The 27,053-nt window shown below is 37.0% G+C and overlaps 1 protein-coding gene and 1 pseudogene across 2 annotated transcripts in view; one reads left to right on the forward strand and one right to left on the reverse strand.

Moving 5' to 3' along the window:
• LRRC49 (leucine rich repeat containing 49) overlaps positions 1-27,053 on the forward strand; it is a 148,998-nt gene that overhangs the window by 16,379 nt on the left and 105,566 nt on the right. The window contains exons 3-4 of the mRNA XM_080808685.1: positions 6,472-6,615; positions 24,619-24,680. The gene's annotated coding sequence lies outside the window, so the exon portion shown is untranslated. The remainder of the gene's footprint in view (positions 1-6,471; positions 6,616-24,618; positions 24,681-27,053) is intronic.
• On the reverse strand, positions 1,097-1,585 carry LOC308346002 (ras-related C3 botulinum toxin substrate 1-like; annotated as a pseudogene). The gene has a single exon. The product of its transcript is annotated as a ras-related C3 botulinum toxin substrate 1-like (transcript).

Consider the following 27,053-nt stretch of genomic DNA (forward strand, 5'->3'; position numbering starts at 1 on the left):
TTAAGTTAGCCACCATAGAGTACATTATTAATTTTTGATGTGGTGTTCAGTGATTCATTAGTTGTGGATAACACCCTGTGCTTATCACAACACATGCCCTTCTTAACACCCGTCACCTAGCTACCCTGTTCCTCCACCCCCTCCTCTCTGAAACCTTCAGTTTGTTTCCCAGAGTCAATAGTCTCTCATTATTTTTCTCCCTTTCTGATTTCTGCCCCCCTTCAGTTTTCCCTCCCTTCCCCGATGGTCCTCCATGCTATTCCTTATGTTCCACATAGGGGTGAAACCATACGATAATTGTCTTTCTCTGCTTGACTTATTTCACTTAGCGTAATCTCCTCCAGTTCCATCCAAGTCAGTGCAAATGATGGGTATTATCCTTTCTGATGACTGAGTAATATTCCATTGTATATATGGACCGCATCTTTTTTTTTTTTAATTGTGTTATGTTAGTCACCATAAAATACATCATTAGTTTTTGATGCAGTATTCCAAGGTACCACATCTTTTTTATCCATCCATCTGTTGAAGGGCATCTTGGCTCCTTCCACAGTTTGGCTATTGTGGCCATTGCTGCTATGAACATTGGGGTGCATATGCCCCTTCTTTTCACGGATATCTTTCTATCTTTTCAAAGATACATCTGTATCTTTGTGGTAAATACCGAGTAGTGCAATTTCTGGGTCATAGGGTAGCTCTGTGTTTAACTTTTTGAGGACCCTGCATACTGTTTTCCTGCAGTCTGTTCTTAATGACAGAGATCTTGAATGAGTTAATGCCTAGTGTTTTCAGCACAGCAATGCAACTTAGTTCACAAGCTATTTTGGCAACTCTTAATCTGAGCAAGAATAGGAGCTCTTGAAAAATAAGGCTTTAAGAAAGCTTGCCATTTTAGGGCTAAATTTTACTATAAGGTGAAAGTTTGAAGTCTTACACTTTAAACAAATAAAACCTTAAAATGACTGATTCATTTGAAATGGTTTTATGGAAAAAGTAATCTGTAACAAAAACTTGGCACCATGTGCAAAGGCTCCCATTTTTGAGCAAAGCATATAAAGTTTCCAAGGTGGACAGGGCAGGAGAAGCGCCCAGACATTTACAGCAACAGGCATTTTCTCTTCCTTTTCTTGACTGGAGGAGGGCAGAGAACCCTTGAAGATCTTCATCCAACACTGTCTTGAGCCCTCACTGCGTGAGAGCCAAGCACTTAAGTGTTTTCCAGCACCCATGTCCTTAGCCATGGTCAAACCCCGTGGCTAGGTGATAGGAATCAGCTTCTTCTCCTGCAGTTGCTCAGTCACGTCTTTATTGTCCCCGAGATCAAGTTTGGCTCCACCAGGATGATGGGGTGTTGGGACAGTGGTGCCATACTTCAGAGTACCCATGCTCAAACATTTTCAAATGATGCAGGGCTCACGAGAGAAGAGCAAATTAAGACCACATCTGTTTGTGGATAGGATAAGGGACATAATCGATCATTATATTGTCTAGCTGTATCCCATAAGCCCAGATTCACCCATTTTCCATCTACCATAACATTGGCAGAGTAATTGTCAGAGGCAGTGGGGATGTATTCTCCAGGGAATTATTGGTTTAACCAAGTGGTGGGCAACTTTGACCTGCAGCTCCGTTTCCCACCACCACACACTTGGTGGCTGCATCTGGGCCACTGGCTGGGCTGCTGTGGCGTCGGGGCACTGAGGCAAGAAGTGGCAGGCTTGGGGCACCGGGGGCCAGGGCTGCTGTCCAAGCCACTTTGCCCTCTCCGAAGGGAAGGCAGAGCCAGCAGCGGCCACCACCCAAAGCTCTGGAATTGTCATACTTCTTAATTTTTGTCAGTTAAAATGGTATAAATAATGTCTCTTTGTGTTTTGTCTGCCTCTATGTCTGTCTATCTGAATTTTTCTATCTGGTTTGTTATGTTTCCCCTCCTTCTCTCTCAGAGCCTCTTGGCTATTTTTTGGTCCTTTGCTCTTCCATTGAAATTTTTGTCTTTGAAATGTATTTATTTATGGCCAGCTGCATGAGCTACATACTCATGCAGAAGGTAGTGCCTCTCTTGAGGTGGTACGTGTACATTCTGGGGTGCTCTGTGAGTCCCTACCTGTTGAACCACCTGCAGTCGGTCAAGTGCAAACTTCAGTATGATCTCTCTAGGCTTTCTAACAGCTGTGAGTCCCAATCATTTTGGTGAAAAGCTAATGTAATGAATGAAAACCTTGATAAATCTAGATAGACCACATTTGCTAGGTTCTAATCTCACCCAGCCCCATCTGTGTGTGTCTGTATGTGCACAGAATGGGAGGAATGTTGGTAGCCTGGGAATTGTCCAGCTCTGCAGGCTGGTTAGTGTCACTCTAGTAGAGAAGTTACCCAGTGAGGTAAGGCTGGAAGGGGAAGAAGAATAAAGAGTTTGTCAGTAAAAGAATATCATATGCAAAAGCACTGAGACTAAAAACAACAGGGTATTTTTTACTGCTTGAGAATTTAGCATATGTTGAAAAACAGTGAGAAATGAGGGAAGAGAAAAGGAAAGGCCAGATTGTGGAGGGCTTTGTATGCCACACCTGAGGAATTGCTATTCTGTCTTGTAGCCCACTATTTTCATTTTTTTTATTTACTGATTTTTCATTTCTTTGGTAGCCCACTATTTTTAAAACTATTCATAACTAATTGCAGCATTTTATGGTAACAATTTTTTCAAGTTTATTTTAAAATGTATATATGTAATTAAACATACTTATGTAGCTTTCACATTATAATATACCTTTAAGAATTCATTTTATCTATTTTTTATTATATCTTATTTTATTTTATTTATTTTTTAGAGCAAGAGTTGGCGTGAGAGGCAGAGGGAGAAAAAGAGAGACTCTTAAGCAGGCTCCATCGCAGGGCTCAATCTCAGAACCCTGAGATCATGACCTGAATGGAACTAAACCATCCAGATGCCCTACCTTTAAGAATTCATGGGCATTACACAAGATCTCTGAGGGATCCTGGTATATGCATAACATATCACCTGATCCATATGTGATGTGTGGGAATTATTTACCAACTATTATATTGATAAAAAAAATGCTCTATTCCTTGTTAGCTGACCTGTGTTATGTCATATAATTTCAGCTTTTGTTTGTACTTATTCCATGTATTGAGATTAAATATTTGTACCACACAAATTATTTCTCAAGGCTCTATAACTACAAGAAGGAAGCTTTACATGAAAATCCATTTCTTGTTTCAAAATTTCCAAATCCACTCAGCAGAAATTTAGAATATTTCAAAGCAAAGATAGCCTTGGTAACCTTGAGCTTCTAAAAAGTCAGGGGATAAACTATTCAAGATCAAACAATGTCCAATTCTTTAAAAAAAAAAGCATCAGGTAGTGAAAAACCTAAAAAAATTAAGTGAATATTTTTTGTTTTCAGAGTTTACTTTCATCAGAAATAAAAATGATACTTGGTGTACATTGTGAAATAAACATAATTGGTTTATGGATGTGGAAATGGTCTGAGGAATGATAATAGTGTTCAGGAGATAGATTGGGGGATGGAAAGAGTGGGAGGAAAGTTAAACTGGAGCTAGAACAGTTGAGAGACTAATCCAATAATCTTTGTGAAAAGTGATGGTGGTTTGACCTGAAGTAGTAACGATAGGGATTTAATAAGGGGACAGATTGGATAAATATTTAAAAAGTGGAAACATCAAGATTTAGCAATTGATTATATCTGAATAGTGAAGAATACAGAGGAATCTGAGAGATTGGCTCTCAAATTCTGAGGTAGATTTGTTTTGGTCTTCCAGAATTTGTTCTCTCGGTGAAAGGTTACTTTAACATGGACACAAATGTGCTTCAGGAAGGATCTGTTCTTTCAAGGCCATCTTTTCCTTCAGGGAGAGCTTGCCCTTTCTGTGACTGCTTGACTGAAAGCAGACATTTGCCCTTTCAACACTGCTGAGTCAGAAGGTTGTCTTTATCCAGACAGAGCTGTCTGGGTTGCTCTTACACATCAAGAGGAGCCTGGAGTATCCAGCTTTCCTAGGTGTATTGAGAAGCCGTGCGGTCTCCTGGAGACCCTCTCTCTGATCAGTATGGCCTATGATTGGGCTTTCCGACATTCCCATCATTTCTTCTTGCTGTGAAGTTTATTAACTAATCAAGAGCTGTACTCTCACCCCACATCACCTTTTGCCTGAAATTTTTATCATTCCCCATGACTTTGTCCCTGACTGTAATGCATAATAGGCTCCGTCAGATACATTGCACACTATTCTGGCCTATCTGATTGCAAACGAAGAAGCTGAACGATATCCCTAGTGATTTTTTAAAACTTACATCTTGATACCAATATTTTAGAATTAATAATGTTCCTTTTCAGAGTTACCAAACTAAATAAAAGGTAACTCTACAATGCCTACAATGTCGGCATTCTAATTATCAGTCCCACCAGGACCAAAAATTAGAGAAAGGTAGTTTTCTACAAGAAATGCCCCAGGTTTAGTAGCAGAAGGGGGAAGACTTAATTATGTTTGTCATCTAACAATTATGCCCCTTCATTCTATATATTTTTATCTTTCCTGTTTGCAGGAAAGTTTTATTTTATATATTTAAAAATTGCTTTTCCATTCATGTTTGTTACATCTATATTTTTTGTCTTCCATATCCCCATCTTGCCTCTCGTTCTTCCTACCGCCATTTTTCCTTAGTATTTTAGGAGAATTTCTCAAACTTATGATGACATTACTGATTTCTCACAGTGTCTGTTTTGCTTTTTGCTGATTCCATACACTTAAAATTCTGGCACTTCTTTAGTTTTGAAATGCTTTTGTGCACATCTCACTGTACATAGTTCTATCATCTTCAGATATGGATAACCTTGTTTCTTCTTTGACAGCTTTCACTGATTTCATTTTACATTAGTTAGACCAAAATCTCAGGACAAATTTTAAAGCATAGTCAGATGTCACCTTTATATATTACTGAGTTTATAATAAACATAGGTTTTCCCTTTTGAACCTAGATGGAATCTAGATGGTATTTCTTGAATGTAAGAGAAGGTCCAATAACAACATACAAACTGGATTATGAATCTAAGAAAACTTTGTTTTAGCCGACATCCGCTTTGGAATGTTGAATAAAAAATTTCAGATTTTTTCTCATCTGTACTGGGCTGACAGTACAGATGAGAAAGTTAACCTCTAGTGATTGTGGTAACTTTTTCTAATGTTTGCAAGAAAAGTGTTATGTGCCTTAAGTTATTGTTAACTTAAGTAGTTGGTTGACAAACCCCCCTGCAAGGACCCCTACTTATGTGTCCTGGAGAACCATTGCATTGTGCTTGCGTGGTTACACTGGCGGGGCTTAAAATCCTGTTGTGCTCTCATCAGTTCATAGGCATAGCTTTTCCTTATCCCACCTTGCCATGCAACTCAGAGCTCCTCTGCTGCGGGTCAGAGACTGTGTGCACGTGCCTATTCTGTGACTCAAGTCCTCTTGTTCTGAACACTTCATGTCTACCATATTGCACTCTGGCATATTGCACGTTATCTGTCTCTTCTCTTAAGCCCTTTCACTAATAAAGAATATCCACCCTCCGTCTCCACTCGGAATCCTAGTTCGTTGTATCTTTTCCATTTAGACTCTTGACGGCTTTCAGGATCCTGCAGTATAAATGGAGAGAACAAGGAGGGTGTGGTAGCATTCCTTTTCCTTGCCTTTTCTCTCAGAGGACTGTCTTGCTTGGTCAAAAGATTGTGAGCTTTGGCCTTGAGCTTGCAGTAGATTTTTATTTGGCAGATAGTATGTGTAGCTCTTGTCACCTTTTTTTTTTTAAAGATTTTATTTATTTATTTGACAGAGAGGGAGAGACAGCGAGAGAGGGAACATAAGCAGGAGGAGTTGGAGAGGGAGAAGCAGGCTCCCTGTGAGGCTCCATCCCAGGATCCTGAGATCATGACCTGAGCTGAAGGCAGACGCTTAACGACTGAGCCACCCAGGCACCCTTAGCTCTTGTCACTTTTATCTGGACCTGGCAATTAGAGATGCCCCAAGGAAGGACTTATTGACTATTTGATAAAATTTACTTCAAATATTTACTATGGTGAAGTTATAAAATACCTTTATTTAATTTTCACAAGTTAAATGACTTCTTATCTATAACAGAGGAACTTGGAAATGCATTTTTAAAAAGATTTTATTTATTTATTTGAGATAAAGAGAGCGTGAGAGCAGGGTGAGGGCCAGAGAGAGAAGCAGGCTCCCCACTGACCAGGGAACCCGATGTGGGTCTTGATCCTGAGACTCCGGGATCATAATGTGAGCCAAAGACAGAGGCTTAACCGACTGAGCCACCCAGGTGCCTTCATGTAAACCTGTCACTGAATCCAGTGACTATGTATTTTATTTTTAGGGTTTTTATAACATGCATATCTATGACAATGCCTGCTAATTATCTCTTTCTCATTTTTTAACAGATTACCAAAATCGAAAATGTCAGTCATTTGTGTGATTTGAGAGTTTTAAATCTTGCTAGGAACCTTTTAAGTCACGTTGATAATCTTAATGGGCTGGATTCATTAACTGAACTTAACCTGCGACACAATCAAATCACTTTTGTGGTGAGTATTAAAATGGAATCGATATGTGATCTCTGCCTTTTCTTCTAAGGAAATGAAATAAATGTTATGGTATTGTTTTTGTGAAGTAAGAATCTACAGTAACTCAGTTCTTTTCTGAATTTAATTGTGCATATAATTATTAAGCCTTATATTTTGATTTGGGAAATGTTAAGGTGTTTTTCATTTTAGAAGATAAATGTAAAATTAAAAACAGAAGTATTATCAATAAATGCATTAGCTAATATAAATGAGTAGCGAATTCTTTCCTGTTTTATCATGGTAATAGAATTAATGAGAAAGAAGGTTATTGGTAACTTAAAGTTGATAAATTGTTGTACCAGGAGGGAAAAGGCTCAGAGAGGAGAGGCCAAGGGCTGTGAAGACATACATAAATATCATTTCCTTTGCAGGGTTGACAGAGGCAGGCTGGTATAGTTGAAAAAGCATTGCACAGGGCATCAAAGACCTTATTCTGGTCACAGCTTCATCTCTCATTAGCTGGGTGACCTTGGGTAAATTGTTAACTCTATAAGCATCAGTTTACTTTTCTCTAAAGTGAGGGTCTTGGGCTAGATTATTTCTAGGATCCTTTTTAGCTTGTTGAATCTGAAGAAAGACGTTAAGGCGGTCAGGAACTGGCATGTGAGCAGAAGGAAACAAGTTTACACTATGGGGGCAAAACTACAGGAAGGCCACTTTGGAACTCTGAAGATGAACTTCGTTAGATTTATAGCTTTACTCAAGTTCAGCGATGAAATAACAGCCTGATGCTCAGGTATTTTGTACTTGTGCACATGCGAGGAGCACTAGAAATAGCTTAAAAATTTTATTTATTTGTCAGAGAGAAAGAGAGAGATGCAAGCAGGGGGAGTGGCAGGCAGAGGGAGAAGCAGGCTGAGCAAGGAGCCCGATGAGCAAGGAGCCCGATGCGGGACTCAATCCCAGGACCCTGGGATCATGACCCAAGACAAACACAGCCACCCAACTAACTGAGCCATCCAGGCATCCCTAGAAATAGGACTTTTGACTGTATTATGTGATATAGGCTGAGAAGACTTCTAATGATAAAAACAAACATTTTTTTTTAAACAAGCTTCTTTTCTTTACATGCAATAGAAAAATACTAGATTCTCTCTGTATATCATTCAAGTAAAATCTAACTCTTTTAAAAGGCACAATCTAACTCTTAACTTCTTTGAGACATTGAGTTCCTTAGTAAATAATTAAGTGTAATATAAATGGTATACTTGGAAAGGTTGAGGGACAGATGATGCCTGATCTCTAGGCCTCATTGTACAGATTGGTTTCATTTTGAAGTTTTCCCAGAAAAATCAGAGCTCAGTAATGCTCACATCTTCTAGGAGGTTGGGATAATTTCAGAACCTTTTCCAAGAAATGGATTTATTCCAGAGCCCCTAAATTCTGTCAGGACTTCCCCAGATTGGATTTAAATATTGGAAATGGCTTGTTTATTTTAAAAGACCTCCAGATTGAGTTAATCTGTTACATTGCTGAGTGTCTAGGAATGGCTCAGGCTGGAGTTGATCTGTCCTCAGGACCTTAGGTATGGTAAGAACCCAAAAAGCCTTGGTAGAGTGGGGCACAGAAATCTATTGACTTTTGCATATTCCTGTCTGTGTTCTTTCATTTGGAAAGTACATAATGTGTATCTAGGAAATTGCTTACTGAATTTCCCAGTGAGTATTATGTCTGACCATTACTGTTACAGCTTACGCAGCAGCCAACATCTATGGAAAAGGAAATTGTATTAACTTCTAAAAGTTACAAAGATTTAGTAAATATGATGCATATGGTGTCATCATGATGATATAAGTACCACACGTATGAATTTCTGGGAAATTTGAATATACATGTAAGGTTATATAAGACTGGATCCAACTTTTGTTTCTTTTTCAAAGCATCCTTCCCTAAAACAGCGAAGAGACTTTTAAAACTGAGGGTTCATTTTTTTTTTTTAAAGATTTTATTCATTTATTTGACAGACAGAGATCACAAGTAGGCAGAGAGGCAGGCCGAGAGAGAGAGGAGGAAGCAGGCTCCCCGCTGAGCAGAGAGCCCGACGCGGGACTTGATCCCAGGACCCCGGGATCATGACCCGAGCCGAAAGCAGAGGCTTTAACCCACTGAGCCACCCAGGTTCCCAGGGTTCATTTTTTTTTTTTTTCCCCTCAGTGTCTCTTCATTTCTCTAGGGTCGGTTATCACACTTATTCTTTTGTTCTGTTTTTTCTTTCACGGTTTTGATTTTCCTCAGTGGCTGGTAATCCTTAGATGAACAACTGTGTTAAGTAGTGACTGGATCTCCTGCACAGCTGAATAGGTCTTTTTAACTCCAAGATCTCTCCCTAGAATGATCACTGGATTTGTGTAAGTTGTCGAATCCCACACATTGGCAGGCTTCCCTTTAGAGTGAGTGGAAGGGAAAAGGGAGGCTCACTCTGTAATTGCCAAAATAAGAGAATGGCTATTTGGGGGATAGAAGGACTTCACTATCTTCTGTGTGGGATGACACTGCCATTCCTTTTCCGCCTCTGGTTCGAATGTAGCAGTTATTAACCATCTCCATGGCTAAAACACCCACACGCTCCATCCTTCCTTGCCAGATGCTCTCATTTTGTTGAGAGAACAGATCCTGAAGCTCCGGCTGAGGCTTTCTGCAGCCGGCTGCTCTGTCCACTGCCTGTGTGTGTGCGTTGCAGGGGTGGGAGTGGGCTGAGGCTGGAGTGGGTTTGCTGCTGCTCCGGGAAGAGCGGTTGAGTAGACAGACCTTTCATTACACATCTACTTGCTTAGCCATAGTTAACTACTGTCCGCTTCTGCTCTCTGCGTGTTCTGAGTGTGAGCACCAAGTAAAACGGCATTCAGTCAGAGAGGACTGCGGATGCTGCCGAGCAGCATGTCTCTTTCCAGTTCAGAGCTGTGGTTTTGTCTGGGGTTATAGCTAATAAGATCCTGTCTGCTTGCCAGCTTCCTGAAATTCACCCAAATTGTGGATCTCATAAAGATGACTCTCTTGTTTTTAGCATTTCCCTGGGTTTACTCATTTTGTGTATTTTTATTGCTTCACCCATCAAATCTTATAGAAGAGATGAAACAAGTGCATTACCCACTTCATTATCTTATCAGAAAACTTGTCTGTTTTTGATGTAGAAAAGTTTTTGTTTGCTTGTTTGTTTATTGTAGTTTAAAGTCACTGATCTTTTTCTGGGAAATTTTATAAATTTCAAACCAAATGCCTTTTTTGTTTATATGGTAGCTTTCCCTTTTAAACATTTGTGAAACATTTCAGACAGTCTGAAAAGGAGGGGAAATAATATTACCAACATGTGTGCATATCTACCAATCAACTTAATAAATAAAAACCCTTCAAATATAGTTAAGGCCTAGTGCATAACCCTCCCCCATCACATTCTCTCCCTCCTTTGCAGAGGTAAGCACAATTCTGAGCATAGTGTTTATTCCAATGCATGTCTGTTTCCTTTTCCATATATGTATGTACCCCTCCCTAAACAATATCAAGTAATTTTTTGTTATGCTTTTAAATGTTCTTTTAAATGTTCATCATACTGTACATGTTTTCTGTATGTCGCTTTTATTAACATGCTTTGAGATTTGTCTGTGTTGTTATCTGTAGCTCTGGTTCACTAATTTTCATTGTTACATAGCATTCCATTGTATGATTGTAATTAACTATTCATTCTACTTAGGCACAGTGGGATTTCCAATTTTTAATTATTAAAAAATATCACAAATAACATTTTTGTACATGTCTTTTGGTGAATAGGCATAACAGTTTCTCTGGGACAGTGGTTTTCAGACCATAGTCGATGGTAATAAATAAAATTTACATTAAAACCCAGTTATTAAATACTCAGCTATTAAATATTTATATGGGTAAGTTATAAATCATAGAAGCAGACATTTCATGAAGCTATATCTGCCCTTGCTCTTCTATCAGAGATGTTGGTCTCAACCTACTGAATTGATTTTTTTTTTAAAAAGATTTTATTTTTTTTATTTGACAGAGAGAGAGAGAGAGAGAGCACAAGTAGGCAGAGTGGCAGGCAGAGGGAGAGGGAGACGCAGGCTCTCCACTGAACAGGGAGCTTGATATGGATCTCAATCCCAGGACCCTGGGATCATGACCTGAGTCAAAGGCAGCAGCTTAACTGACTGAGCCACCCAGGCGCCCTGTGAATTGATTTCTTGACTAATGAAAAGTTGATCGCAACCTGCATTTGGCAAACAGTGCTCAATGGAAGAGCTCGGGAGAGGCATTGCTGAGTCCAGGATTATGCTCATTTCGTTTTATCAGATATCATCAAGTTTTGTCCAAAACTTGAACAAAAATTTGGTACAACCAAATTACATTTCTATCAGCTTTACCTGGGAGTTCCTTTAACTTCACATTTTTGCTGATACCTGATATTGTCAGACCTTTTATTTTTTGCCAGTCTTTTAACTATGAAATTATATGGCATTTAATTTGAATTTCCAGTGAGGCTGAATGCCTTTCATCTTTTTTCTTTCATGATAAGAGATTGTCTCTCATTTAGAGTGCCTGAATAGTCTTATCCTTTGCCCATTATAATTGCAGGCTTTTTTTTTTTTCTTTTTCCTCTTGATCAGTGGTATTTCTTTTGTTTCTGCTATATTTTGAGGAAGAGAAGTAAAAATCATCAATAGTTTTCTTTATTGTTTCTGGTGTTTTTGTTTGAAAATCCTTCTTTAAAAGTTGAGGACATAAAGACATTTATTTTTCTGTTACCTGACAAAAGTTTTGAAGTTGCTCTTCCCATGTTTTATCTATTTGGAAATGATTTTTTCTTGTGGTGTAAAATTGAAATCCAGTTTTGTTTTCTTTTTTCTCATATGGATTGCTAATTGTCCCAGCACCATTTATTGAAGAATGGATTATTTCTGTCCTTCCATCTCCCCTTGGCAGTATCTCCCTCTAGCAAATTCCAATATCCACATGTGCATGGGTCTGTGCCTGGCCTCTCTGGTCTGTTTGATTGATCTCTATCTATGTTCCAATATAACACTACCTTAATAATTGTAATCTCTGTTATGTTCTAAGAATTAGTAGCATGAGGTCCCTAATCTTCCTTCCTCTTCCCTAGCCTTCCTTTCTTCCTTAAAAAAAAAAAAAAAAAAAAAAAAAAAATCTTTTTTTTTTTCTTTTTCTATATACATTCTAGAAATAGCATGTCAAGTTTCATGAATAATCCTACTGGTCTATTTGATTGAAATATCTTTGAGTTTGAAGACAATTGACATTTTTTATATTGAACCTTTAATATAATATGCACATGGTGTATTAATATGAAGGTATAATATGAATATAGCATATCTCTCTTCATATATGTCATATTTTATTCTTTTGTTTTGCTATTGTAAATTATTTTGGTCAGAAATAGATTTCCTGGGGCTCCTGGGTGGCTCAGTTGTTGAGTATCTTCCTTCAGCTCAGGTCATGATCCCAGGGTCCTGGGATTGAGCCCTGTGTCAGGCTCCCTGCTCAGCGGGAAGCCTGCTTCTCCCTCACCCACTCTCCCTGCTTGTGTTCCCTCTCTTGCTGTCAAATAAATAAATAAAACCTTTAAAAAAGAAATAGATTTCTTACTGTTGTTGCCAGTATATAGAACCACAGTTGATTTTGGTTCGTTGATCTCATATTTAGCAGCCATGCTCTGACACTTAATAATTCTAATAATATATCTGTAGGTTATCTTAGATTTTCTATTTAAAAATTTTTAATTTTTTGTGAACAATTGTAGTTTTCCCTTAATCATTACATTTTATTTCTTCTTGTTTGACTGAGCTAGACTGAACTTCCAGTTTGACCATACTTCCAGTACAAAGCTGAATAAAGAAGCAAAAGCAGGCATCCTTGCCTTATTCCTGATTTTAAAGGAAATGTATCACTAGCTATGTTTGCTAAATGCCATTTATCAGTCTGAAGAAATTATACTCTATTTTTAGTTTGCTTAAGTTTATATTATGAATGGTTTTTGCATTTTGTTAGATGATTCTTATACAGTTCTTACACTGGTCATAATGGATTTTTTCTTCTTTAATGTATTAATTTTGGAAATTATAAGATTTTGTAACGGTAAATCATTCTAGCATTTTTGATTTTTGTGTATTTTATGGGCTGTATTCCATATATATTCCTGGATTTCATTTATTAATATTTTCACTATGTTTAGTGAAATTTGTCTATAATTTATTTTGCTTTTTCTTTTCTGGTATCAAGGTCACATTAGCCTCATAAAATGAACTGAGGGGTGCTTCCTATTTTAATATTCTGTGATTCCCTATTTTGGTTTCCTATTTGGTATAAATCTCACTTTATATGAAATTAAAGATGATCTGCTCCTTGTATATTTGGAGGAACGTATCTATAAAATAGTTTGAGTAGTTTTAAACTATTGACTCAGTAATAATAGTATCAGTTTTGATATGTTATAGTTTCCTTTCATCTAAATTCCCTTTTTTTTTTAGCTGCTCTCTCTTTTATCATGTCCCCGTTGTCATTTCTCATGATGCTTATTTATACTTTATTTCTTAATTAGTATTGCCTGAGGTTTGTTTATTTTACTAGTAGTTTCAAAGAACTGGCTTTGGTTTTGTTGAACTTCTCTTATAGCTTTTAAGAAATACTGTTCTAGGGGTGACTGTGTGGCTCAGTCATTAATCGTCTGCCTTCAGCTCAGATCATGATCCCAGGGTCCTGGGATTGAGCCCTGCATTGGGCTCCCTGCTCGATGGGAAGCCTGCTTCTCCCTCTCCCACTCCCCCTGCTTGTGTCCCTGCTCTTGCTGTCTCTTTGTCAAATAAATAAATAAAATCTTAAAAAAAAAAAAAAAAGAAATATTGTTCTTGATTTTTGTTCCCAACTCTCTTATTTTCTCTATTTGCTTTTTCTTTCTAAAGTTTTGTGTTTGGATACTTGATACATTAGTTGTCAGTCCTTTTTAGTTTCTAATATAAGCACTTGCTTAAGACTATAAATTTACCCCTGAGAACTACTTTAGCTTCTTCCTGCAAGTTTTGAAATTTACTATGTTTTAACATTTTATTTTATTTTTTTCAGTGTTCCAAGATTCATTGTTGATGCACCACACACAGTGTGAAATTTAGTATTTTTATTCTAAATATTTTCTAAGTTCCATTTTGATTTCTTCTTTGATCTATGTGCTATTTAGAAGCATATTTGAACATTTTTGATATGTATAGATTGATTAGTCTTTTTTCGTCATTCTTTCCTAATTTAGTTGCCTTATGGCCAGTGAGTGTGGGCTATACGTAATCTGTTCTGTGAAGTTTGTTGAGGTTTGCTGTATTGCCGAGTATGCAGTCAACATTTACAGTCAATACACACTAACAATATATTTCCCTAGTATGTGCTCAGTGTTTGAAGCTGTTTCTAGGTGCATACAAGGTTAAAATTGATGTATCTTCCTGGTCAGTTGTTCCTTTTATCATTGTGTATTAACTGTCTTTATTACCTTCATAGAGTAAGTATTTATGAGCATGGACTGTGTTTGCCAGGCACTGTTCTAACTATGTAGTATAGGTAAAGAAGTTAATCATACATTTTTTTGCCTTAACATTCATTTAGTCTAATGTTAATACCAACTTCATTTAGGTTATTTTTTCCTGGTATATCTTTTTTATTCTTTAACCTTTTTTAATTTTCAATTTTTAAATTTTCAACTAACCTCTCTTTTGATTATTCTTTCTCTCCTTCTCTATCTACAAGTCTCTTTTTTTCTGAACCATTTAAGGGTAAGATGCAAGCATGATGCCCCTTCATCTCCACATACTTCAATGTGTATTTTCTAAAAACAAGAATCCTCTTATATAACCACATTATAGTAATGAAAATCAGGAAATTAACAATGATAGGATACCATTATCTAATCTGTAGATCCCATCCAGATTTTCTTAATTATCTCACTAACAAGGATGCCTGGGTGGCTCAGTTAGTGAAGCGTCTGCCTTTGGCTCAGGTCATGACCCCAGGATCCTGGGATTGAACCCTGCATTGGGCTCCATGCTCGGTGGGGAGCCTGCTTCTTCCTCTGACTGCTGCTCCCCCTGCTTGTGCGCGCTCTCTCTCTCTCTCTTCTCCCTCTCTGACAAGTAAATAACATCTTAAAAAATTATCTTGCTAGCATCCTTTATAGCAAAAGAAAATCCAAGATCACTCATTGTATTCCTGTAGTTATGTCTCCCTAGTCTTCTTTGATCTGCAAGAGTCCTTGCATCATTCTTTGTATGTAATGACATTGACATTTTTTTTTAAATATTTTATTTATTTATTTGACAGAGATTACAAGTAGGCAGAGAGGCAGGCAGAGAGAGAGGAGAAAGCAGGCTCTCCACGGAGCAGAGAGCCCGATGCGGGGCTCGATCCCAGGACCCTGGGATCATGACCTGAGCCGAAGGCAGAGGCTTTAACCCACTGAGCCACCCAGGCGCCCCTGACATTGACATTTTTAAAGAACAGTGTTTATTATTTTGTAGAATGTCCCTTGGTTTGGGCTTGCCTAATGATGTGTCCTCATGATTACATTCAGATTATGTACATTTGGCAAAAGCAGCAGCAGAAGTGATGCTGAGCTCTTCTCAATGACTCATATTGAGTTTTCTTTTACTTTAAACCTTTTTCTTATAAGAGTTCACAACTTCTTTTTTAACTTACAAGTGAGAATCTTTCTTCTGACTAGAGCCTTTAGTCTATTGTACTAATTCTGATTACTGATAAATTTACCACTTTGCTATTATTTCGTGCTATTTGTCCTGCATTTCCTGTGTGAGCATGTGCACCTTACTGTGGGTTGATGGGCTTTTCTCTGTTCTTTCTTATTCACTTTAATGGTTACTCTTAATATTTTAAAATACACACTTGACTTAAATTATAGAGTTGATACACATCCCTACCCTCTTCTTATATAAGGACCCTAGAATCATTTAATCCAGTAACCCTGTGCCATTTTACATGTTTTTGTTTCCTAGGCTTTTCTTTTTATCTTTTTACTCCCAAAATTAGATATTTTAATTGTTGGTGTTTTCAGTCAGTGCTTATTTGGATTCACCCACGTGCTTGTTTGGGTTTACCACTCTTTTGAAAATATGTAATTTAGAAAAATTTCCTTTAAAATGACTCTGGTGGTAAGCTCTCTCAGTTTATGTTTGTCTAATAATATGTTTATTTTGCCCTTATTCATGATGGATGATGGTCTGACCTGATTGACAGTTATTTTTCTCACAGGTGTTTGAAGCTCATATTTTATTGTCTTTGAACTCTATTATCATCATTAAACTGTCTACTATCTTTGTTGTAGAGGGCCTTCTTTTTCTTTCTCTGGTAGCTTTTAAGATTATAAGATTTCTTTTTGAACTTCAGATTCACTAATATGTGTAGGGTGTAGAAGTACCATATTTCACCAACTTGGGATGCACATTTTTCCATATTTCACCAATTTTGAAATCTGGATATGTTTTACAATGCATGGCATCTTAAAATCTCTATTGAACAGGCTACAGCAATTTCATTGCTACATGTATGTGAATGTGGTTAAACCTGTTTATACTATACTCATTTTAGTTATTGTTACCACATGTTTTGAGTTTAATCACTGTTCAAAATGTATTTAAAAAGATTACACCAATGGGACACCTACTTGGTTCAGTCAGTTAAATGTCTGATTTCATCTCAGGTCTTGATCTCAGGGTCTTGGAATCAGGCTTCCTCAGGCTCCGTGCTCAGCTGGGAATCTGCTTCTCCTCCCATCCCCCAACCCCTCCCCTGCCTGTGCTTTCTATCTCAAATAAAATAAAATCTTTAAAAAAAAAATGGTTACACCAAGATTTGGCATGGGAATGAAACATTTCTGTATTCAAAAAGGCATGAATGACAAAGATATAAATTTCATATTAGTGGAACTTTTCTTTGGAGGAATGACAGCAATTCCACATTTTCTTGCTAATTAACAATCAAATACTTTAAAAGGAGGAAAACCATGTTTGGCGAAGCTGTGTTAGATTTTGTTGCTGAGATAGATTCAGAGAATTTGTTTATCACGTGCCAAGCAATGCACCTGAAGGCAGGAGAAATTGAGCAAACTCCTTGGAAGAGATGGAAGCATTTCAAAACAACAAGAAGCTGTGGTATAATTCACACTGGTGTCTTAGAACGTTTGGGTTGCTCTCTATCACAAAATACCACAGACTGGGTAGCTTATAAACAAGAGAAATTTATTTCTCACAGTTCTAGATGCTGGGAAGTCCAAGATCAAGGTGATAGTGTGGTTGCCTACTGGTGGGAGCCTTCTTTCTGGTCCATAGCTGGCACCTTTTCACTGTGTCCTCACATGGTTGAGGAGGCTAGATCTCTTTTATAAGGCACTGATCCCGTTCATAAGGAACCACCCTTGTGGCTTAAGCACTCTCCAAAGGCCCCACCTCTTAATACCTTCACCTTTGGGGTCAGGATTTCAATATGTGAATTTGGGGGAGAAACAAACATTCAGACCACAAGTACTGGTGTTTCTTTACTTTTAACAATATAAAAATACACAAAATAGGTGCCACTAGTTTGGAAGAAAATTCTGTATACAAGGTAGAGCACGCTTTTAGGATATCCAGCATGACCAATGTTGTTGATGGCACAGAAGACAAAATGGGGTAAAAAGCATGGACATTATTCATTGAATAGTGACTCAGAAGTTGGACTCTAGGGGTGCCTGTGTGTGTGTCTCAGTTGCTTAAGCGTCTGCCTTGGGCTCAGGTCATGATCTCAGGGTCTGGGATTGAGCCCCACATCAGGGTCCCTGCTCAGTGGGGAGTTTGCTTCTCCCTCTCCTTCTGCCCCTCCCCCTGCTCATCCTCTCTCTCTCTTAAATAAATAAAATATTAAAAAAAAAAAAAAGAAGTTGGATTCCAAATGTGAAGACTTTTTCTCCATACTTTTTATTGAAGTGTAATTTGGATACAATAAAATGCACAAATCTTAACTCTACAGTTCAGTGATTTTTTTTATATAAATGTACTTTTATTTGACCACTACTTAGATCAAGATAGAAAACATTTCTTTCTCTCCAGAAAGTTTTCCTGTGCCCCTTTCCAGTCAGTGCTTTTCCCTATCCTAGAAGTTTCTAACTTCTAGTATCATAGATTAATTTTGCCAGTTTTTGAACTTTTCATGAAGTATATATATAAAAAATACGGACTCTTCGTGTACTAAACATGTTTTGATTCATCTGTTTTGTGGTATGTATCAGCAGTTTTTTAAAATGAAATGAGTTGCATCCATTTTCTAATTATAATACATGTGTTTTCATTCTTCTGTTCATAGGCATCTATGAATTTTTTCATTTCAATATTTAGCCCTAACAAATAAAGCTGTTATGAATATTCCTGTAGTCTTTTATTTATACATTCATTTTGGTGGACATGTTCCACATTTCTCCTAGGTAAATACTTAGGAGCATCACTACTGAGCCATAAGGTAGGTGGGTGTCTAAATTTATTAGAAACTGCCAAACAGTTTTATAAAGTGACTATACCATTTTACATTTCAACAGCAATAAGTGGGAGTTCTGATTGCTCCCTATCCTTGCCAACATATGATATTGACAGTCTTAATAATTTTAGTGATTCTGTGATTCTCAGTGTGGTTTTAATTTGCAGTTCCTTGATGAATACCTAGAATGGTGAACATCTTTTCGAGTACTTTTAGGCCATTCCAACATGTGAAGTATCAGTTCAAGTCTTTTGCCGATTCAAGAGAAAATTATTTTATCTTTTTATCATTGAATTGTAGTAGATCTATATTCTAGCTTTTGGTTCTTTGTCTGGTTTATGTATTGGTGTATTTTCTGCATGGCTTGCTTTTTTGCTTTTTTTAAAAATTATTTTTATTAACATATAATGTATTATTTGCTCCAAGGGTACAAGTCTGTGAATCATCAGGCATACACATTTCACAGCACTCACCATAGCACATACCCTCCCCAGTGTCCATAACCCAACCACCCTCTCCCTACCCCCCCAACCCCCATGCTTTTTTGCTTTCTTAATAATGTTTTTGATATGTAGAAGCTTACGTTTTAGTGAAGAATGGTTTATCAGTTAGTTTTCCTTTATCATTAGTTCCTTTTTTGTTGTGAACAAGGCATCTTTGACTATCCCAATATCATAAATATGTTCTCCTCTGTTTTCTTCATAAAGGCTTAAAGTTTTACCTTTCACTTAGGGTCTTTGATCCATCTTTAATTAAATTTTGTGTATGGTGTGATGTAGGGATCCTGGTTAATTTTTCCCATATAGGGATATCTATTTGCTCCACACCTTTTGTTGAGATCTTTCTTTACTCATTGAATTGGCATTTTTGTTGGAATTGAGTTATAATCAAATGAGTCTTTTTGTGGACCTTCTCTTCTGTGCCATCTCTTTGTATATACCATTATGCCAGAACTACACTGTCTTACTTTATGGTAAATGGAGATATTTTGGAGTTCATTTTTAAATTAATTTATTTTACTTAATTTTTATATATGCATAAGAATGATATTTGATTTTAAATCTAAAAGAACTCTTTGAGTAATGATGAAATAAAAATTCTAAGTGATATTTTATTATTGGTTAATTACTTTATTATTGGTACCACCAGGTGTTACTTAAAATAATTTTAAGATGGTGTCTTAGATTTGATCAAATATAGTAAGCTTACTAGCATACCTAATATTTGTCTTTCCTGAATAGTAGATTCCTATCTTTCATTAATTATGGGAACATACAGAATCTTTATATTTTCAAATATTGCCTCCTTCCATTTCTCTCTTTCTACTTCTTAAACATCTACTAGATATAGTATGGACCTTCTTGTTCTGTCCCTTTTTTTCTTAAAATTTCTATTATCATTTTTCTCTTTGCTACATTTCTGCTTCTTTCTACTTCCTTAGTGCTGTCAGCTAACTGTCTCCTCAGTTTTGTCTAGTATGATTTTTCAGTCCACCTACTGACTTTTTAATAATGACCATAATTTTTTGTTTTTAGAAGTTCTACATGATTTTTTTCACAAATGCCCAGATCTCCTTATTAATAGTATCTTATATTTTTTCATGTTTAGATTTCTTTTATTTCTCTAATAATTTTAAACATAGATCTTCCATAGCCTTTATCCAATTACTATATTTTAATTTTTGAGCAGTTCTACATTTGCTGCCTGAAGTTTCTGCTGACTCTTGCTCATACTAATTTTTTCCCCATAGGTTAGTAGCTTGGGATAGTCAGAATGCTATAAACCCTGAGTTGAGTTTTGTGTCTTTCCAGAGAGTATTGCCAGGAGTGTTAGGGGCATGAATGCCAGGAATCATTTTTTATGATGAATCTTGTTAGATCATGCATGTGATGGAAATTTGAACTACAAATTCAAGTGAGGAAAGGCCCATTATTATGGAATTGAAGTCTTTTCTCTTTTTCCTCATATCTGTTAAGTCTAGCTCTCCTAGATTATAAAGACTGGAACTCTCCATAGCTAGAGTATCAGTGCCTGCTTACTAGTCTGGTTTTTAGTTTCCCCCTTTTTTCCCCATGGGGATTAAACTGTGTGTAGAAAAAAATCAGACTGGAGAAATAGCTTGCAGCTAGATTGAATATATATATATATATGCCTTTGGTAACAGAGCCAGAAAATACTTTTTTATTTTTTAATTTCTTTAAAATTTTTTTCATTTATTTGAGAGAGTGAGAGAGAAAGAGAATGCACATGGGGGGAGGGGCAGAGAGAGAGAGAGAGAGAATGAATCTCAAGCAGACTCCCCACTGAGCACAGGGCTGGATCTCATGACCCTAAAGTTCATGACCTGAGCCAAAATCAAGAGTTGGATGCTTAACCGACTGAGCCACCCAAGCGCCCTGAAAATAGACTTTTTTAAATGGGCATGTAAATGTATGATTGAACTTGTTGATATGATGGCTTGCACATATAATTTCTCAAAGAATATGTTTCTATGTCAAAAGTGATGGCTGTAGCTAGTAGTTATTTTGGAATTAAATATTTTTATAAAAAGGAGTACTTTTTTGCTTTTTTTCAAACTTATTCAGTGCTTAATAAATCTCTTTTCAGTTCTCAAAATAATTACTCTATATGTTTATGTATTTATTTTTATTGATGACAGAATAGGTAACAAAATGAGAGTAGCTGTGTTTTTTTTTTTAGCCCTCTTGTCCTACTTGATGCATGCCAAAGCCTCCATCTCTTCACCTTTCTTCCTTATTCCTCTGCAGGAAGCTACTCCAAAAATAGCTTCAGTAATAGATGTTCTACACATGGTCAGATTGCTGAATCATTTAGTTCTTTTGTGAAGTTTAAGAATATGGAAAATCGTGTCTGAGCAGAGTAGGACAAGCATGTTTCTCAAATGGCAAGTGACTGTTCTTTTGAAAAATGAAGAATTATAATCCTCTCAATAATCTGTAGTCATGGGGTGCCTGGGTGGCTCAGTCGTTAAGCATCTGCCTTCGGCTCAGGTCATGATCTCAGGGTCCTGGGATCGAGCCCAGCATCGGGCTCCCTACTCTGGTGGGAAGCCTGCTTCTCCCTCTCCCAGTCCCCCTGCTTGTGTTCCTTCTCTCGCTGTGTGTCATTTTAAGTCTAATTTTAAAGGATTATATTTTTAATATATATATAAAATTGTTTTGAATCTTCAAAAATGTTTTGAATGTAATCTTAGAATTGTGTTTTGTTAAATATAAATTGAGACTATGAGAAGATTAATAAAACACAAAGTATAAATATTCCCTTATATGTAAATATTTTATTTTATCTTCTTTTTTCTCATCTTAAGTATGTTAACATTGTTATTTCTTTGCAATAGCTTCTCTGCCTGTGAAATAGTTCATGAATTTACGATATAATAGATTAGGATTGCCCAGCACAGCAACATATGAGCTTTGCAAAGTGAATATTGGATTATGGTATTAAACCATAAGATGTCATCCTAGGATTTCTCCTAGACTCCCTCCGATGGTGGACCCTCTTCCTGGATCTTACGAATCTCCATCTTTGGTTTCCTCTCTCATATTAGAGGAGTCATCTTCCAGTTGCTTTCAATGAGTCTTTTTTTTTTTTTTTACTATAAATAACTCACAGATAATTGATATGATAAATATGTTTTCTTTTTGTCTATTGTAATGCTAGAAATTCATTACAGTGTATATCTCAAAATCATTAGCAAGATTATAGTTGTAATTTTCTTATAGAAATGGAATTTGGAACAACAAAAATGATCATGGGTATTTTGCTTTTTAAAGTTCTGGAAGGGCTATCTACTTAACTGGTTATAGGGATATATGTAGTTAAATTCTGAGTTTTAGTTTTTCAATTTGTTGTAAATAGTTGACAAGAGGCTCTGTCTCATGACCCTGAGATCATGACCTGAGCCAAAAATCAAGAGTTGGACACTCAACTGACTGAGCCACCTAGGTGTCCCTATTGTAAATATTTTTTATAGCTCTATCAAGTAGTGACAGCTAATGATTTTGAAAATTTGATAAAGACTTCTGGTAAAATTTTATTTCATAAATGAAGATAAATATAAAACATTATAATTTAATCAAATAAACTTTAAAAAACCGTTTCTCACAAATTACAGCCTGATGAAGTTTCTACTCCAATAGCAAAAACCTGTCTTGAAAGGAGTGTAGGGTGTCTGAAGGTGGTAGGCTGGACCTCAGAGAGGCAAATGTGTTTTTTTTAAGGTGCCTTGATTTAAAGGAGATCCTGGCTGCTGCTTCTCACCTTCTCCCAGTCAGATGTCAACAAACACTGCTTGTGCCCACAAATATCTCAGGTGGATTTCAGGAAGAATTTGGGGGAAAAAACGTGAGAGTACAGAGATGGCTTTCAGTTTGGCTATGACCCATACTTTTAGAGCCCAGATAAGAAGCAAGCCACTATTTCTTTGGAAAGTAGGGCCCTGGAATAAGGTGAGACCTACCACTGGTCCATCACTCCTCCACCCCACTTCCCTGTCATTTCTGGCAGTATCAGAGAGAGGAAGCTGTAGAGATGATTCAAGAAGTTGGCCAACATATAGAGCTTATCACCCACTGTGGGGAATTTGGCTGCCTTCCTGTTTTCTGCAGACTTTTTCCTTGGCCATGGTTAAAAAACTCTAAAAACCTCTTACTCAGATGTATGGAATAGGCTTTTCAAGGGTGGCCTGAGAATGGTAGTGCCAACTGAATGGTATACACAGCCTGTGTTCTGATCACTGGCCATTGTATTTGTTTGACACTGTTTAGGGTCTGCGGGGTTAAGAAAGTGTTGGAAAATGGTGCACAGGGAAGCTCCATGGGAGAATGTCTTAAGCCAGATTCATTTCTCCTATGCCCTCTCAAAAACCAGTGAGATATGACTGTGTTACAGTTCTATCACTTTTATATTTTCTTTGTATAACAAGCTTTCAAAAATCAATAAGTGAGACATTTTTGGAAACACAAGACTTGGCTGTCATTTTAATGCAATTGTCTTAATTCTCACTAAGGTCTTGGAAATGGTAGTTTTAAAAGGGAGGAAGAAAGATAATGACTTACAAAAACAGTGAAACAAGTTTTGATTTGGGCACTATGTAAAATATGTATACTTATATTAGCATTGTTCCAACTCCTATAACTAGGAATTATGGTGATATTGCCTTTAAAAATGAAAAACATTTCTTGTACATCTGAAAATAATATAACACTGTATGTTAATATTGCTTCAAGAAAGAATCAGTCCTAAGCAATAACAACAACAAAAAAAACAGCAAAAAAAAAAAAAAAAGGCAAGCAAGCGAGCAGTGTTTCCTGAATATTTAGACTCCATATTAACAGCAGATATTTTAGCTGGGTCATCGTCCAGCAGATTAAAATGAGTTTTGAAAAAAAATTTTTTTTAAATGAAAAAAGAGAGAGAGAAAAACATTTTATATGAGAAGTGCCAGTATGTAGAATTTTAACGGAAATCAGGATGACAAATCTTGTCCTGTCTCAGCCTCTAGGGCAGTATGTAATCGTGGATCACCTTTCCACCCCACTCCCACCCTGCCTGGCAGCAACCTCTGCTGTTTACTTCTCGTGTGCATAATGAGGGTTTGACTAGGTAATCAGTAAGCTTCTTAAAGTTCTGTTACCCTGGTATGTGTCAGACTTTTAAAAAGTCTGTGTCTTTTCGTTTAATGAAGTTAGTAGCTTGTATTTATCTTGTGTTTTTCTTTAAAAAGATCACCTGAGCCAAAACATCTCAATATTTGCTAAGGATAAAATTACATTTAAACAGCCATGGTTTACTCTGGGATGCTGTACCTAAACAGGACAGGGGTGATTTCCAATTGTAAGAACGTCTGATGTTTGCTTAGATTAGAAATTGCCCTTCAGTGACACTCCTTATGATCTGCTTTTTGTTTTATGGGGGAATTGTCAGCATATTGGTTCATTTATAACAGGGTGGTGATTTTCCAAGGGTTTGAGAATAGCGAGGGAAATTGCTTTGAAATTCTCAGCCCTGTTGTGAAAGCTAATTGCATACATTTAAAATTTAAAACACTCGAACAGCTTCCTTTTAAAAGTGATTTTTTTAACAAATGTTTGATCATACTATATTTATGCTACAGTTGAAATGCTGAAGTAGCATTTTGGCTTCTTTCCCAAAAGCACGCTTAAAGAGGCTAGCAGCAGCATCTCTCCCTGTTCTCCTCAGTGCTTTTTACCTTGCGAGTGCTGCAGCTCGCTCTGCGGAAGAACTGCCACCCTCCCATTTAATCTGCAGTGGAGAAGAATGGAGCTCAATGTCTGGTAGCAAACAGTGCTCTAGCAAGGTTGCAGGAAACAGAAGGGAATATGTATTGCAACAGCTGAACAAGAAGACATATATGATAGTTTTTTTCTTTCCGCTGATAAATTTTTGCTTTCTGTTTCCTTCTAGAGAGATGTGGATAATTTGCCCTGCCTCCAACGTCTGTTTCTCAGCTTCAACAATATCTCTACGTAAGTGGAAACTCCCAGTTTGTCATTTATTAATAACCTGGCTGTTTGGGTTCTGGTGCTTTAAAGAAAGATTGTGAGTACCTTAGGAAAATCTTATTGTCATGTAAGCTTTTCAATTTGAAAATGATGGGGCCATAGGACAAAGTTCTTCGTAGAGAAACAAAGCTCTGGTGCGGATGAGAGACTCTGAGGCTAAAATGATGAAATTAGTATAGCATGTGCTTTTTATTTAATTACACTTTAGGGTTGCTCTTTTGCAAAATGTGTCTGTGGAAATGTCAACATATATTTTGCTGTCCTTTGCTTGACACTTACTGCACAGTCAGTTGAATTAGAATTTCTTCCATAAATTATCATCTACAATCTGTGTAGCTCCTAAGCAATTTTGATACAGCAGACTATGTTTGTCACTGAGCCTCTTGCTAATTGGGCCGTAACTTCTAACTTGCTATCCCTACTTGGAACTATTGCTGCTAAGGAACAGTATATCAGAGTCTATAAATGCATACATTTTGTTTTCCAAAGATCTGAAACATATCGTCCTTTACAGTGTGATGCTGTCTCATTCAGTGTCAATGTGGAAGATTTCAGAACTGTTACTGAGACAGGCAGTCAGGCTTTTCGAAGCAAAAGGACCTCTACTCCTTCCCTCACTCTTCCCTTCTCCTCTTTTCCTCCAGCCACTCAGTTTGAACTATGCTTTGTAACTGCCCCTTTGTTCTTTAGTTCACGTCAAGGCTGTACTTTGCACCAGCTTTTGTAAGAAGGTAAAAACTTAAGTATAAAAGAGTTCAGAACACATATCTTCCTGAGCTCAAGGTCTGTGCTTCTGAAAATTAAGAACCAGTTTAGGGGCACCTGGCTGGCTCAGTGAGTAGAGCATGTGACTCTCAATCTCAGGGTCATGAGTTCAGGCCTTCCACACTGCGCATAAAGTTTACTTAGAATAAATTTAAAAAGCCTTTAAAAAAAATCAGTTTTGTTTTTGTGCATTTTTTGTTTGCATATTTTTCCTCCCCTATCAGATCTAAGTGCTAACTCCATATCTCTGTGCTATCTCTAAAAGCTAGAGATTAAATCCAGAAAGTGAACTTTGCATATAGCATTATTTCAAAGAAAATACCCTCACTCTGTCTTTCTCGTCTCTTCTGTGGAAAAAAATATTGACGTTTTCTGAAAGACTTTTCATATTCTTTTCAGTTTATGGTGAGTGCTGTTCCAGTGGTCTTTCCGTCTTGTTGGGGAGGTAGGATTTCTTTTCAATGACAGTGGTAGGGACATTTAATTTTTTTTAGGGAAGTTCTACCTAAAGACCATTAGCAAGTATTTGAAGAAGATGGTTTCTCATCCTCACAATATTTGCTGTTTAAGGTGCTGGGAACCCTTAGATTCCCCCAGCCTTTGGTAGAATGCATTACTTTTTCTTCTTGCCTTGATTGTGGGGAGTATTTAAAGAGAGATACAAATTTGGGTATATAGGGGCTATGATGTTCCCACGTCCCCGGGATACTTGAATTTATGAACGTCTGGCTCTGTATGGAGTTGGTTTGAATTGCTTATATATAGGAAATTTTCTTCCCAACCTGGAAAGGACTTTTACCCACCCAGAAAAGTAAAGATATGATTAATGGGATTAATATTGATAACTTTCTTTTTTAAAAAACACTTTTAGTTTTATTTCAGCCATGGTAGATTTTCTTTGAGCTGTGAAAAGCCATGCTACTTGGTAATAAACCTATCGGTTCAATATACTACTTTGTAAGTTGGACCTCTGATTTTCATATATGCCAAATCAATGATCTCTTGTGCCTTAAAGAGAAAAATTACCAGAGAGAAGTTATATCTGTCACATATATAATATATCCTTTTGTCATTATCACATGGTCCTTAAGGAATATTTGCGTTGTAGGGACAATTAAAGCTAATCAGTGCCATGTGCTTCACTGTCCTCCTCCCTCTCTTATAACTTTCTTTAAAAAGCATGATTTCCCAAGAAATTGAGCTAGTGGTGAGTCAACAGTTTTAGTAGTTTTATTTTCTTACTAATTGTCTACATAGGCTTGGCCCTTTACCTTACTCTAGTAATTCTAGTTCATCTGCTTTTGAGGCTCAGTACATTTTCTGTCATGTTTGTGGTCCGGGAGATGGTATATAGATTAGATTTGATCTGCTGGGGGAAAAATGTCGGAGAGTACAAGCCTTGAAGACATTTCTGTTGGCTTTACTCAAAACACAAACACACTGGGCATCAGATAATTTGAAGTGGTAACTACAATATCTTTTCAGGACCCCCATGTCCTGCTATAGTCCTGGTGGAACAGAGCTGTCTGGTTTTACAGTTTGGCGACGCAGGAGTGACAGAGATCAAGAACA

Source organism: Martes martes (genome assembly GCF_963455335.1).
Source record: "Martes martes genome assembly, chromosome: 7".
NCBI lineage: Eukaryota > Metazoa > Chordata > Mammalia > Carnivora > Mustelidae > Martes > Martes martes.